This window comes from Tachypleus tridentatus, chromosome 13 (assembly GCF_004210375.1).
Source record: "Tachypleus tridentatus isolate NWPU-2018 chromosome 13, ASM421037v1, whole genome shotgun sequence".
NCBI classification, from domain to species: domain Eukaryota; kingdom Metazoa; phylum Arthropoda; class Merostomata; order Xiphosura; family Limulidae; genus Tachypleus; species Tachypleus tridentatus.
This window is the reverse complement of record NC_134837.1, coordinates 211,272,412-211,287,420: the sequence shown is the minus strand read 5'-3', so window position 1 is coordinate 211,287,420 and position 15,009 is coordinate 211,272,412. Positions and strand designations below refer to the sequence as shown.

Sequence of the window (15,009 nt, the reverse complement as noted above, 5' to 3'; positions counted from 1 at the left end):
TACCCAACGCTAGATATGGTATTCAACACTCGAGAAATTACCCAACACTAGAGAATATACCCAACACTAGAGAAGTTACCCAACACTAGAAAAGTTACCCAACGCCAGAGAAGGTATCCAACACTCGAGAAATTACCCAACACTAGAGAATATACCCAACATTAGAGAAGTTACCCAACACTAGAAAAGATACCCAACGCCAGAGAAGGTATCCAATGCTAGATACGTTACCCAACACTAGAGAAGTTACTCAACACTAGAGAAATTACCCAACAGTAAAGAAGTTACCCAACACTAGAAAAGTTACCCAACGCTAGAGATGGTATCCAACACTCGAGAAATTACCCAACACTAGAGAAGTTACCCAACATTGGAGAAATTACCCAACACTCTTTAATTAAGTCACCGGAAGTATAAATCTTTTTCACTTCCTCCCTAGTTTTTCTGACTAAAGGTTTGTTAGCTTATCATAATATCTTTACCTTCTGTGTAGCACAAGTCACTGAAACATTACTGTGGAATTAGTCTGTTCGATACAATTCACTGAAACATTATATAGTTTTAGTTTGTTGGGTAGAAGTCATTGAAACATTATGCAGTTTTAGGCTGTTGGGTAGAAGTCATTGAAACATTATGTAATTTTAGTCTGTTGGGTAGAAGTCATTGAAACAATATGTAGTTTTAGTTTGTTGGGTAGAAGTCATTGAAACAATATGTAGTTTTAGTTTGTTGAGCAGAAGTCATTGAAACAATATGTAGTTTTAGTTTGTTGAGCAGAAGTCATTGAAACAATATGTAGTTTTAGTTTGTTGGGTAGAAGTCATTGAAACAATATGTAGTTTTAGTTTGTTGAGCAGAAGTCATTGAAACAATATGTAGTTTTTAATTTGTTGAGCAGAAGTCATTGAAACATTATGTAATTTTAGTTTGTTGAGCAGAAGTCATTGAAACAATATGTAGTTTTAGTTTGTTGGGTAGAAGTCATTGAAACAATATGTAGTTTTAGTTTGTTGAGCAGAAGTCATTGAAACAATATGTAGTTTTAGTTTGTTGAGCAGAAGTCATTGAAACAATATGTAGTTTTAGTTTGTTGGGCAGAAGTCATTGAAACAATATGTAGTTTTAGTTTGTTGAGCAGAAGTCATTGAAACATTACGTTATTTTAGTTTGTTGGGTAGAAGTCATTGAAACATGTAGTTTTAGTTTGTTGGGTAGAAGTCATTGAAATATGTAGTTTTAGTTTGTTGGGTAGAAGTCATTGAAACATTATGTAGTTTTAGTTTGTTAGGTAGAAGTCATTGAAACATGTAATTTTAGTTTGTTGGGTAGAAGTCATTGAAACATTATGTAGTTTTAGTTTGTTAGGTAGAAGTCATTGAAACATGTAGTTTTAGTTTGTTGGGTAGAAGTCATTGAAACATGTAGTTTTAGTTTGTTGTGTAGAAGTCATTGAAACATTATGTAGTTTTAGTTTGTTAGGTAGAAGTCATTGAAACATGTAGTTTTAGTTTGTTGGGTAGAAGTCATTGAAACGTTATGTAGTTTTAGTTTGTTAGGTAGAAGTCATTGAAACATGTAGTTTTAGTTTGTTGGGTAGAAGTCATTGAAATATTATCTGTAATTATTTTTTATTGTTTGAAACACATTTTTTTCCGTTGATAAACACATATTTTTTATCCACTGTGTTAACTGAATAACTCATGAGTTAATTAATAAGACGTCTCTGGTGTCTTGAAATTAATTTCTAGTCACAAACTTGCGAAAAAGGGTGAAGAATAGATTGGATCATACGTTCTAAAGGTGTTACCCAAGGTTGTATGTGTGGATTTTGGTTTACTAGATACCATTTAAGCATATCAAAAGTACAAAAGTCCCTTGAAGACGTTTTGGACCATTTGAATATCTGGACCTCAAGTTTTTCAACAATATTTCTTCTGAAAACAGGTTTTATTTCTGAGACGTGGTAGGGGTTGTTGTGAGCTTCTGGATTGTGAACTCTTGTGTATTTCAAAATGGTTGTTTTTTGTATTTTCAAAACAATCGGAAGCTGAGTCCCAAAGCGCCCATATGTGATTTGAATGTTACTGTCCTAAACGCTTTTCTATATGAGTTACTTTTATTTCAATATACAAGAAAAATATCGAAGATTTCATTCTTCAACAAAATGTTGAGTGTTTTGGCTGTAATGGGTTTCACAGTCTCGGTGTACGAACTTTTGCTTTCTAAAAGGATGATTAGTTCTCCACCTGTAAGCCTATTCAAAGCAGAATTGAATTGTTAATAGGTATAGCGTTATGTGTAAGGGATTAAAACGGTAAACAGCTGTATTTTTCTAAACGTTGCACCTCTAAGCCTAATTTCTATGTATGCACTCCTACGTGCATTGAGTTTTGATAACGCCTTTTTGTTTTCACTATTAATCAACCAGTAGTGTTTACAACGAGGTTTTCTTCACTCTAAATAACAGAGTTTCCAGAAATGTCAACAATGGGGTTTTCTTCACTCTAAATAACAGTGTTTCCAGAAATGTCAACAATGGGGTTTTCTTCACTCTAAATAACAGAGTTTCCAGAAATGTCAACAATGGGGTTTTCTTCACTCTAAATAACAGAGTTTCCAGAAATGTCAACAATGGGGTTTTCTTCACTCTAAATAACAGTGTTTCCAGAAATGTCAACAATGGGGTTTTCTTCACTCTAAATAACAGAGTTTCCAGAAATGTCAACAATGGGGTTTTCTTCACTCTAAATAACAGAGTTTCCAGAAGTGTCAACAATGGAGTTTTCTTCACTCTAAATAACAGAGTTTCCAGAAATGTCAGCAATGGGGTTTTCTTCACTTTAAATAACAGAGTTTCCAGAAATGTCAACAATGGGGTTTTCTTCACTCCAAATAACAGAGTTTCCAGAAATGTTAACAACAAGGTTTTCTTCACTTCGAATAATAGTTTCCAGAAATTAACAACGAGGTTTTCTTCACTCCAAATAACGGTTACCAGATATGTTAAAATGAGGTTTACTTCACTCCAAATAACAGTTTCCGGATATGTTAACAACGAGGGTTTTTTCACTCGGAATAACAGTGTTTTCTCAGAAATAATATACATAATGTAGTCGTACCATCGGGAGAACATAGAAATCACGTGATCCAACAGATTTATGGCGTCGAGTTTTCTCTTTATTCTACTTTCCACTTGGAAGTTTCCTGTAGAGATAGTGAAAGCCTTTGGTAGTTGATTTATCGTCAAAGACCACGATTTGTTGGCTGAATGCATGATCATTATTTATATGGAGGCAGCCATGAGGACAGTGTACGAGTTAAACAACCTTACAACCGTATAGAGATGAAATATAAAACACAAAGATACATAGGGAAAGTTGAATCATTTGTTTACTTATGTTTTGTCTTTTAGAAGAAATGGCGAAAGTATACAAAATAACTTCAAATGTTAAACTGTCGCGAACTTTTGCGAGGATGATTTGTTTGTTATTTTTATTTCGCGCAAAGCTACACGAGAGCTATCTGCGCTAGCCGTCCCTAATTTAGTAGTGTAAGACTAGAGGGGAGGCAGCTAGTCACCACCACTCACTGCCAGCTCTTAGGCTACTCTTTTACTAACGAATAGTGAAATTGACCGACACACGACACGAAAAAAATAATTACTGTGTCTTTGAAGTTAAGCACAAAGCTACACGATGAGCTATCTGCCCATCATAGGTATAGAAACCCGGTTTCTAGCGTTGTAAGTCCCACATATACTGCTTTGCCACTAGAGGGAGGGGGCGCTTCAATAGTATAAATAATATCTCAGTTCAAACCTCTCCTCTCGAAGTTTTATTTTGTACAAAATCAGTTTAGACAATGTATTTGTTATATGAGTCGATATTGAACCAAGGTGATGAAAGTCCATAAAATTTCATAAAAGTCCATAAAATTTTCTTTCTTACTTATTGACTATGTTAAATATTAAATTAATTACATTATTTACATTATTTTTTGAATCTTTGAATTCGAAGACTGTCTTAACTTTTCAAATATATATATAGCACCATTCAAACGGTCTCCAGTGGCAAAACGGTGTGTCTGCTAAAAACCGAGTTTCGATACCCTTGGTGTAGCTCAGTGCTTAATAACAAAACGACAACAAACAACCACACAAACACTGCTACCACCTAGTGGCTAAGCATTAAGTCTGTAGGCTTACTACACTAAAAACCGGGTTTCGATACCCGTACTGAACGTAGCACAGAGAACCCGTTATGTAGCCTTGCGCTTAATAACAAACAATCAAAAATGTAAACGCTGGAATCACAAAAAAACGAGGTAGCCTTTAGACGTAAAAGTTTAAAACAACGTCCTCTATCAGTGGATTCTGCAGTATTCTTTATCGTTATTTGAAGAACTACCTAAGTTAAGTTAGTAACATCATCATTTAGTGTGGGTTAGGAGGTTGTGGTGGCCTTAACGCAATTATTAACCCATTGCTTCCCTAAACGATAGTTGATAGTTATTGTATCCTTTCTATCGTACACTATAAGCCTAGTTGTACATTCAGACTCTCAAAAATATTTGTAGAATCCGTAATATAAATGTACCTCGAAATGTTTTGTATTTTTTGGTTATAACCCTAGCAATAGTTTCCAAGTTACGTCAGTGGTAACCAATTCTTTTTTTTTTTAATACCCTGTACACTAAGCCAGATCTTTCGACCAACGACACAGTAATCCTGATCCATGTAATTTGTTAATAATATTTTGAGAGAGTTTCTTTCCTATTAATGAAAACGTAGATACCATTGTTTTAACGTAAATCTTCGCTCTCACTACTACCAGGAGACGAACCTTGAAATTTACCGCAAAAATTTATCTCGGACGAATAGAGGGACAAAAAAACTCACGAGAACTAAATGAAGGGCGAGTCAACATACACTAATTTTCACTGCTAGTTTGTAGATTACTTTGATAATTAGGCGAAGGATGTATCTTCTGTTTAATGCCACCAGGTGAACATTGCTAAAGTAGAAACGGCTGGTGCACATAGCCCGTGTATAGCTTAGCGCGAAATTCAAACCATAAGATTTTTCATGTTTCTTGCGCAATACTTTTGAGAGAGGACGTTTGTTGATCGTAATAGAAATTACCAATGTCAAATATTGATATATCCATATTTCTTTGCAGCGTGCCACGATTTATTGAAACAGTTTTGTTTTGTATCACCACGAATTATAGAATAGAAGACTGTTTGGTTTGAATTTCGCGCACAGCTACACGAGGGTTATCTGCGCTAGCCGTCCCTAATTTAGCAGTATAAGACCAGAGGAAAGGCAGCTCGTCAACACAAACCACCACCAACTCCTGGGCAACTCTTTTACCAACAAATAGCGGGATTGCCCGTAACATTATAACACCTCCACGTCTGAATGGGCGGGCATTTTGGTGTGAGGGGGATTCGAACCAGCGACCCTAGGATTACGAGTCGAACGCCTTAACCTACCTGGCCATGCTGAACTGTTTGTGGTGGGTACAGTATAGACAGCTAGATCATTGTATAATTTTGTACTTCATGAGAAAAGTGTGACAGTATCCAATAACGAGAAACTTGCTGTTTAGGTCCAAGGCCTGATGATTATGTAAGAGTATCCAAACCTTATATACTTCTAATAAAGTTTCTTTCACTATGCTTTGGAGCCGTCTTCAAATTTTAAGTGTATCAGTATTATTAGTAAAAGGTTCCAAGAGATGGCAGCACTCTTACATATTATCCACTTTAATGTATTTTTTCTCTCCCTTAGATATTGAACATTTGATGAGGGAATATTATTCATGATTATTTTACCTTTATATCTCTAATAAAATTTCACGACTTATTAGTAAACTTGAATGTAATTGTTCTTTCCGACACCAGAGTGCGTTATTAAACGATGGAATTTCACCTGTCCTGTGTTTGGTTAATCTTGCAGAGAGTGTGACTTCGAATACAATCATGGAGACAGATGACGGAGAGGGCCGTCCAGACGACACGGGAAGCCCACATTTATCTAATGAGCCCAAACACGAAGAGGAATGTCTTCAATAGCCCCCTCTAGTGACAGGATCGACTTGACGACGTATTTCCGGTTTTGGGGAAACAGAAGATTGCTCACAGCCCAAACGGTGACGTTGTTAGTGGATCATAAATTTGTCCTCTCCGCGGTAACACTAGTTTCCTAAACAATTTATACACACACCACGTCTTCAAGGCGTAAAACTGGGCAGAGGTCAAACTCGAAATGGCTCGTAGTTCACGTGGTGGCAAACCGCCCAACAGTGAGGCTATTTCACTTTGTACGTTGGCTCCCTCTTGAGTAGGTGGGTTTCCACACATAGCCATACACTATAAACCTTGTGTAACATAGGAATAGTTTATGATCAAACATTCTTTGACATTAAGTACCTAAGGGCGTTTCTAAACCTAATTATTCATACTTATCACCATTGCTTTGGCATCTTTGAAAGAGACAGGGAGAAGCGCCATCTATGAAGGTTTCGGGTACGGTTTAAATAATTAGAAAATATAGGAGTTGCTATATTGTCGAAATATAGCCACACAATTTTACGCGAAATTTGGTAAAGCCCTTGCTACAAAGCTACAAAAAAGAAAAGAACAACCGAAAGATATTTTAAATCGAAGGTTGCTTGTAAACAAAATATATTTTTATTTTTTGTGTCTTCTCCTGCAGTGAATTAGTGGTAATTCAGCAAAGTTATAACGCTAAAATTGGGTTTTCAGCAACATTGGACGGCCCGACATGGCCAGATGGGTTAAGGCGTTCGACTCGTAATCTGAGGGTCGCGGGTTTGAATCCCCGTCGCACCAAACATGCTCGCCCTTTCAGTTATGGGGGCGTTATAATGTAACGGTCAATTTGACTATTCGTTGGTAAAAGAGTAGCCCAAGAGTTGGTGGTGAGTGGTGATGAGTAGCTGTCTTCCTTCTAATCTTACACTTCTAAATTAGGGACGATTAGCGCAGATAGCCCTTGTGTAGCTTTGCGCGAAATTCAAAAACAAACTTTTCAGGAAATGAAATTCTCTAATTAAAACTGACAAACGTTTTAAATGTCAAATCTCGGAATTGACAGTAGGTTTATTCAGTAAAGGCTAATGCTGAGAAGTGTAACAAATACACACTGTGTACACCTTGTATGACGACCTCTCAGATGAATTGTATTCATGTGTATTTAAAGTACATAGTTTGATTATTATAACTTTGGATTGTATTGATATATATTAAAAGAACAGAGTTTAGTTATTATGACTTTAGATTAAAAGCATAGTGAAGTCTGGTTCAACTGACGTTGGATCGTATTAATGGGTAGAGAAAGTACAGTGAAGTCTGGTTCTACATACGTTGGATCGTATTAATGGGTAAAGAAAGTACAAGAGAAGTCTGGTTTAAGTGGAGTTGGATCATATTGATGGGTAGTTAAGGTACAGTGAAATCTGATCCATCCTGCTACTGATAACACGAGGCGGTATCCATACATTTTGCTCGCTCCTTTTGCTTGCATAAATAAGCACGCTAACATAAATGTGAGTCGACGTACCTTTTAAGGCGTTAAGCAAACAGGTGCGACCCCGTAACTAAATCACGTCAATATCTTAGGTTTACATAACATTTATGTCCTCGTAACGAACTCCGAATATTTCTACTATCTGTCTATCTGCCCTAAAAAAAGCTCAGTTTTTACGAATAGTATGCCTTCAATTTGATTAATTTAACTATAACCAACTCAACATCCGTAGCCCGACTTGTAGCTTTGTGGTTAACAATAAACAAATTAACACTTCGGAGACTGGCACTTTGATTTAAACGATAGCAAGACGACACTGGTATGTCTTTTATTTCGTCTGTGTGTGGCTCATTTGCCCTAAATGTATGAGTATGGTCACCGATCCCATGGGTACTGGTCGCAGGTGGGAGTCTGGACCAGTTCATCTGTTACCTCTAGATTCCCCAAATTCTCTATCATAGAGATGCAGGACATTAAACACGACACCTGCTCTGTGTTAACGAGACATTTTTCTTCGACTGTCCAGGTGCATTGCTACTTCGGTATTCACTGAAAATCATATAAGATTGTAACATATGTAAGCTTTAAAGTAAGGTTAGTTTTCTAACCCTTATGAGAATTGCCAATCTTACATAAAACTTGCTTCCGAGGCTGAAAAACGTAACTCAACAATTTAAAATGGTTCACGATGAGAACGAATAGTTCTTTTCTGATTTCAGAGAAACAACATATCTCATTTTTGATTGATATATTTAGACGATAGAAACCATGGTGATTCTCAGAATGTTTAGTTTTGGTGAAGGTTTATGATGAAAGTGGTAGTATTATTCTTCCTTTAACAATATAGCACAATGAGAACAATTGATGACTGTTTCGCAAACAATAAAGAGTAGAAACTTGAGGAGATTCTTGGTATTGTTACTGTTTTGTCAACAATAAACAGTAGAAATCTGTGAGGATTGTTGGTATTGTTACTGTTTTGTCAACAATAAACAGTAGAAATCTGTGAGGATTGTTGGTAGTGTTACTGTTTCGTCAAAATAAACAATAGAAATCTGTGAGGTTTGTTGGTAGTGCTACTGTTTTGTTAACACTAACCAGTAGAAATCTGTGAGGATTGTTGGTAGTGTTACTGTTTTTGTTAAAAATAACACAAGCCTGCGATGATTTTATTGTCTTGAAATATTTACATGCTCTACAGTAATTCCTGGACGCTGAATTTGAAAATGATGTTCATTTTTCTCCATCACGTACAGAATTTTCACATAACGTCATATGAACTTTTACATAAGTGAATAACATTTTGTTATATTTAAAATGTTGACAACTACGAGCTATAGATTTCTCTAGACTAATCGCGACGTAAAAGTCTTATCGATCGTTCTGGAATCCAAACATAACATAACAATTGTTTTTTTGTGGTAAATGAAATGATGATTTGATTTAAGTAAGAGTTTTTTTCTTCCTGATTCGTGAAAAAGAATCCTCACGTGATAGAAAAAAGTAAATAATAATTTTCGAAATCTACGTAGCTGAATTATGGAAAATGTGTTGTTAAAAACCAAACACCTTTTATGAAGTTTAAGTTTGCTGGCCTGTTTAAACAGTATATGAAGCTAAACGACTCATGGTGATCAAAGTGTCTATTGTTACTTCATATCAAAGCGACACTCGGTAGTGTATCAAAGAAAGCTTATTTGTTTAGTTATTTTAGGATTCCTTGATGTTCGCTGGTGACTTAGCGCTATGTTTGAGGCGTTATTATTCCACAATCTAGAGTTCGATCCCCACATCGAACACAACACGGACGATCTGTTGCGTAGTTTCGCATTATGACAAATAAGCAAGCTTTCCAACAGTGAGTACTTTGTATTGTTCAAATCTGTCGTGAGTGATCGCAACATAATGTATATATGGGTTTGTGCCCCTTCCCCGTTTTATGTGGATTGTGTTATTCAAAAGTGACCATCTAGAAAAGTTAACAGTTCCTATATTATTTGATTAAATCAATATATTTTAGTAAAGCGGTTCGACATTATGGGGAACGTCCAATTGTTAGGAATTCCTAAAAATATTTGAAATAGAAAATCTCAACATGGAATACGCGCACATTATCCGCATGTTAGGTAATCTGTCAAATTCGGTCCTCGTGGGCTTGAAATATAATTTCCACAGTTTTGAACTACTGATCAAAGAATGAAACCAGCCAGTATCACCTGCCGCTAGGAGTCTTCTATCCTATTATTTGAACTTCGAACTAGCTCAGATCTTAAAGCTCGAAACAAAACATGTTCAACTGGGTCTTGTCACAAATATTAAATTACTTTTTATTTATTAAAATTATTTTGGAATACATTTTTCTGGTTTTCTTTATCTGGGTTTGTGGAAAATGATTTGGCCTTTTAGAATTTCGCACAAAGCTACAGGAGGGCTATCTGCGCTAGCCGTCCCTAATTTAGCAGTGTAAAACTAGAGAGAAGGCATCACCACCCACCGCCAACTCTTGTGCTACTTTTTAGCAGCGAATAGTGGGATTGACCGTCACATTATAACGCCCTCACGGCTGAAAGGGCGAGCATGTTTGGTGTAACGGGGATTCCAACCAGCGACCTTCAGAGCAGAAGCGAGTGCCTTAACCAACTGGTCATGCTCGGCCGAGGGAAAATGTTTATCAGATTTTATTTATCAGGATCTTCTTAGAAATAAAGTTTGTTTAGTGTTTTCCTTATTAGTTGTTGTTTTGAATTAAGCGCAAAGCTACACAATAGCCTATCTGTGCTCTGCGCGCCACGGGTATCGAAACCCGGTTTTTAGCGTTATAAGTCCGCAGATATACCGCTGAGCCACTGGGGGCTTCCTTATCAGAAAACTATTAAAAATAATGTTTGTCTGATTTTGTTTTCATTGGGAGACTACTGTAAATAGAGTTTGTCGTTTTTTTATTTATTAGTAGCCTGTTGAATTTTTTTCCTTATCAGATGTCCATTAAAATATTGTTTTTATTAAACAAGGAATTATAGCGAATAGCTTATCTTTGATTATATCAAACCGAAACCTGGTTATCCTCCAGTTTTTACACGTTCCTCTTGTTCTAGAGGTTAGTATACAGTGTTTATAAAAGAAGGAGAAAGTAAGGGAAGATAGATACCAGTCAATATAAATGCAGTGAGGGAAGCTATGTATCCGTAAAGACAAAGTAAGTTTGTATTCTGATATTTGAATACGTTTTAAAACATTCTCCTGGTTCCGTTGAACCATATAGTAATGTAGAAGCATTAATTTATCGACATGAAAAAAAGAAAAACACATTCATCAGCGAGCATTGTTAACACTTGAATGACTGAAGCGACATCTGGTGAGACAGGCCTAAAAATGACAAGCTAGGAGAGAGAGGGCTTTAAGAAAGGAAGGCGATAAAAGATTAAAACTTCAGATAACCACTTCACGGCTGTGTATAATAAACTCCACATATTCTTTGGCAATACTTTTTTTTTTTTTACTTTCCGCATGAGTATCGAACAAGAAATACACCAGGTTTTAAACGCAGCTGTTTGAACGACCCTTGGAAACTGTCTTTTAGCTGATACAATCGGACTTCTCGACTTTTCAAGTGATCTTATTATCCACTAAACCATATCTGTCAAATCATTTGAGCGCTTATCTGATCGTGTTGCTCACATTTTGTCATTCTGGCCTGGTGCCAGATGGCGCTAGAGAGTGTTTAGAATGACCGGATAAAATTCAAAATTGAAAGCAACGTCTTTACAGCTCATGCAGTTAAATGTATGAAATATATATATATATAACCAAGACACCAATACGATTCACCTATGAATGTGATTAGTAAAACATTGGAATAACAGACTCTCCTATATTCCCTCTTCTCTATTAATTTCTTCTACTGGTTTCGGGACTTCTAAGATCACTCTTGAGGATATAATTTTGCAGACAATGTATAACAAAAACGTTCAAATAAACATTAATAATCTACATTAAATATTTATATTTGACAACTATAAAAAACATATAATACACTCCACGTATAAACTGGGTATAATACGACACATCAAGTACTACTGAAGGTGAATTAACGAAGTATATCCAGGGTCTAACTGCGACCTTTGGTCACAAATCTGAAGATGGCGTTTCGATCGTATTTCCTAAACATTAACTCTGCTGAATGATTCAAGCGAATGAATTAGTAGCAAGAGTGCTGCGTCTTCTTAAAGTTCATTCACCTAGATATGAAATCAATGTATGAGTAAGGGACATCTCGAAACACCATTACATGTAAGCTTCACTAGTGCAGATAGTCTGGTCTTATTATTTTGGTTTCTCCTTGGTTGGGACTAGTGATGACGGGCGGAATTCCTTCAAACCGAAAAACTCAGTGACAAGTGGTAAATAGAATAATAGATTAAGTTTCAGTTTGTTTGTTTTTTACACAATAGCTCTTTAACTGCCAGCTAGTTATATCCTGGGCTTTCAGATGGATAGATCTGTTCTATCCTAGACTAATAGAGAATGAATGAACCGATTATCTTTGTAAGTGTTTCAACACAGTTTTTTTTAACATATATCGGTTTCATACTCTTGGTGTAGTTGTTTTTGTTCTGGTTTACATACATTCCAATATTGTTTGTTCTTTAGCTTAATAAGTAGAACAAACAACAACCTACGCGTCACGAGTAGTTCCAATCACGGCATTGAACATTTTCAACCATGTTTGGTGTGGGGATGTTATGATCTGACAGTCGTAAAAGCGTGTGTGTGTGTTTACTAGTTGACTTCCTACCTCCAATCTATCACCTTCAACTTAGGAATTGCTAGCAAGAAATTCACCAACCAAAGATGATACTTAAATATACGAAAAAAAATATTTTCTTCTAGAAATCGTAGAGACTTAAGCTGAATTATGCTTTAGTTTGAAGGACTGTGTGACGCTACATAAAAAATAACACGCAGATAAGAAAAGTGCAAAAATTAGAAATCAGAACTGAAAACACTAATTTAGAAATAAACTATCGTTAACTAGATTTATTTCTTTACTATCCCACGAGCAATGATAGAAACGTGATTAAATATAATATATCTTCTTTTGAGCTTTTTAGTTCTTGGACAGATTTAAGGATATAAAATACAAGTGAGCGATAACAAATAAGGCTGATTTTCTATTTGTTTAAGAGTTATATGGTCAGAGGTAACGAGAAAGGACCTAACTCATGAAAGCGTGCTTGTTTGCTTGTTTGAACGACCTATCTTGACCACCAGGAGTCGTCGGGTAAAATATATGGATTACTCCATTAGGAAGCGATCGTTATTAGACAGGGGGCTCTCCACATGACGATAGAGAGAAAAGCGACCTCTCTAGTGGTTTTCACAAATCACCCATGCCTCATTCCGTTGATTGCTCTCACAATGTGAGTGTTACATTGGAACGACTGTGTGGTCGTTTAAAAAAAATATAAGGCAGTATTTTACTCATGAATTAGTCAATTAATCAGCAGTTTTTAACTAGCGAGGACCGGTAGGATTGAAGCTCTTCATTGGATAATTAAAATTCAGTTGTTTTTTTTTCAAAATCCATTATAAAAAATGGCTTTACTACGAAAAGATTACTGTATTTGTATTTTTTTACTAAAGGGCCAAAATATAAAGTAAAACGTTAATATGGCCTCTGTTAGAACTTCCCAAATGCATCAAAAGTAATTATAGTGAACAACTGTCTGTCCTCTGATGAGTAAGCACTACAATTCGGGGCTCGATTCTCCCTCTATTATACAGAGCGAAGTTAACTTTGACGTCAGATGAAGTACGAACGTCATCTAGACGAAAATTAAGTTGGAAAGTTAATATTTTTGTTTGTTTTCTGAATTTCGCGCAAAGCTACTCGAGGGCTATCTGCGCTAGCCGGCCCTAATTTAGTAATGTAAGACTAGAGGGAAGGCAGCTAGTCATAACCACTCACCGCCAATTCTTGGGCTACTCTCTTACCAACAAATAGTGGGATTGACCGTACCATTATAACGCCCCCACGGCTGAAAGGACGAGCATATTTAGTGCGACGGGGATTCGAACCCGCGACCCTCAGGTTACAAGTCGATCGTCTTAACCACCTGGCTATGCCGGACCAGTTAATATTTTACTCAAAATGTCTGCCAGAATATTTTCAACTTTTAGATAAAACGGTTTTCTTTACTGAACGCTGACAGAGGGAGATGAGAGATCCAAATGAAGAGCCTGACGATGGTTCAGCGATAAGTCTAAAGAGTTATAACACTAAAAATCTTGTTTCGATACCTATGGTGGGCAGAGCACACGTAGTTTATTGTGTAGCTTTGCGCTTAACTGAACTGTTATTCTGAGTAATGAAACTATTAGTAACATTAGAACCTCGTATCAGTTATTCCCGTAAAACTACGCATTGACTTGTTAAGAACGCTATGAATATGTGATATTATTATTATAAATATATAATATCACTGTTATAGATATGATATAATAATAATATTATTATAGGTAGAGCTACGTTTGTTTGTTTCGAATTAAGCAAAAAGCTACACAATGGGCTATCGGTACTCTGCTCACCACGGGTATCAAAACCCGGTCTTTTAGCGGTGTGAGTCCGCAGACATACCGCTGTGCCACTAGGGTGCGTGTAATTACGTGAAAATAGAAACAAATGAAGAAATTACATAAGATAATACAGGATGGCCCGTAAGTACCTACCCATCTATATATCTTGTGTATCCAGTGTATCTGTGTGCTGTCCCTCATTCTCGCTGCATAATATTATGCAACGCTATGTTCTGTGAGACATTTTCCTCAACATAGCAGGGGTTATTGTTCTAAATGTCGCCGTAACAGCTGCCTTCAACTCATCATTAGTATTATAACGTTGTTTAGACACAATATATGGATGGGTAGGGCCACCTGTAGAATAAGTGCTGGTATGGTTTGAATTTCGCGCAAGACTACACAAGGGCTGCTTGCTCTAGCCGTCCCTAATTTTGCAGTGTAAGACTAGAGGGAAGGCAGCTAGTTATCATCACCAACCGCCAACTCTTGGGCTACTCTTTTATCAACGAATAGTGGAATTGACCGCACATTATAACACCCCCACAGCTGAAAGGGCAAGCTTGTTTAGTGTGACGGGGATTCGAACCCGCGACACTCGTATTACGAGTCGACTGCCTTAACCACCTGGTCATGGCGGGCCAAGAAAATAGAAAACTAATGGTATCTCGTAACAAAAATATGAAAAAAAAACATGTGAAACTGTTACTAAATTATTAGAAAATAAATCAAAACCTTCACTTGACGATACTATTATTACAAATACGTTACATATTCTTAGCATTCAAAATATAGTACTGATGTTCAATAAATATTATTCAGATTTGATACCAACATTAAATAACAGAAATATGTTTTCAGATAGTGTATATATTATTATT

General features: G+C 36.3%; 1 long non-coding RNA gene across 1 annotated transcript in view; it reads left to right on the top strand.

Annotated features, from left to right (window-relative positions):
- LOC143239429 (uncharacterized) overlaps nucleotides 1-6,498 on the top strand; it is a 35,466-nt gene extending 28,968 nt beyond the window's left edge. Inside the window, exon 3 of the long non-coding RNA XR_013021177.1 lies at nucleotides 5,960-6,498. This is a non-coding gene — a long non-coding RNA (uncharacterized LOC143239429). The remainder of the gene's footprint in view (nucleotides 1-5,959) is intronic.
- Nucleotides 6,499-15,009: the final 8,511 nt, after the last annotated feature.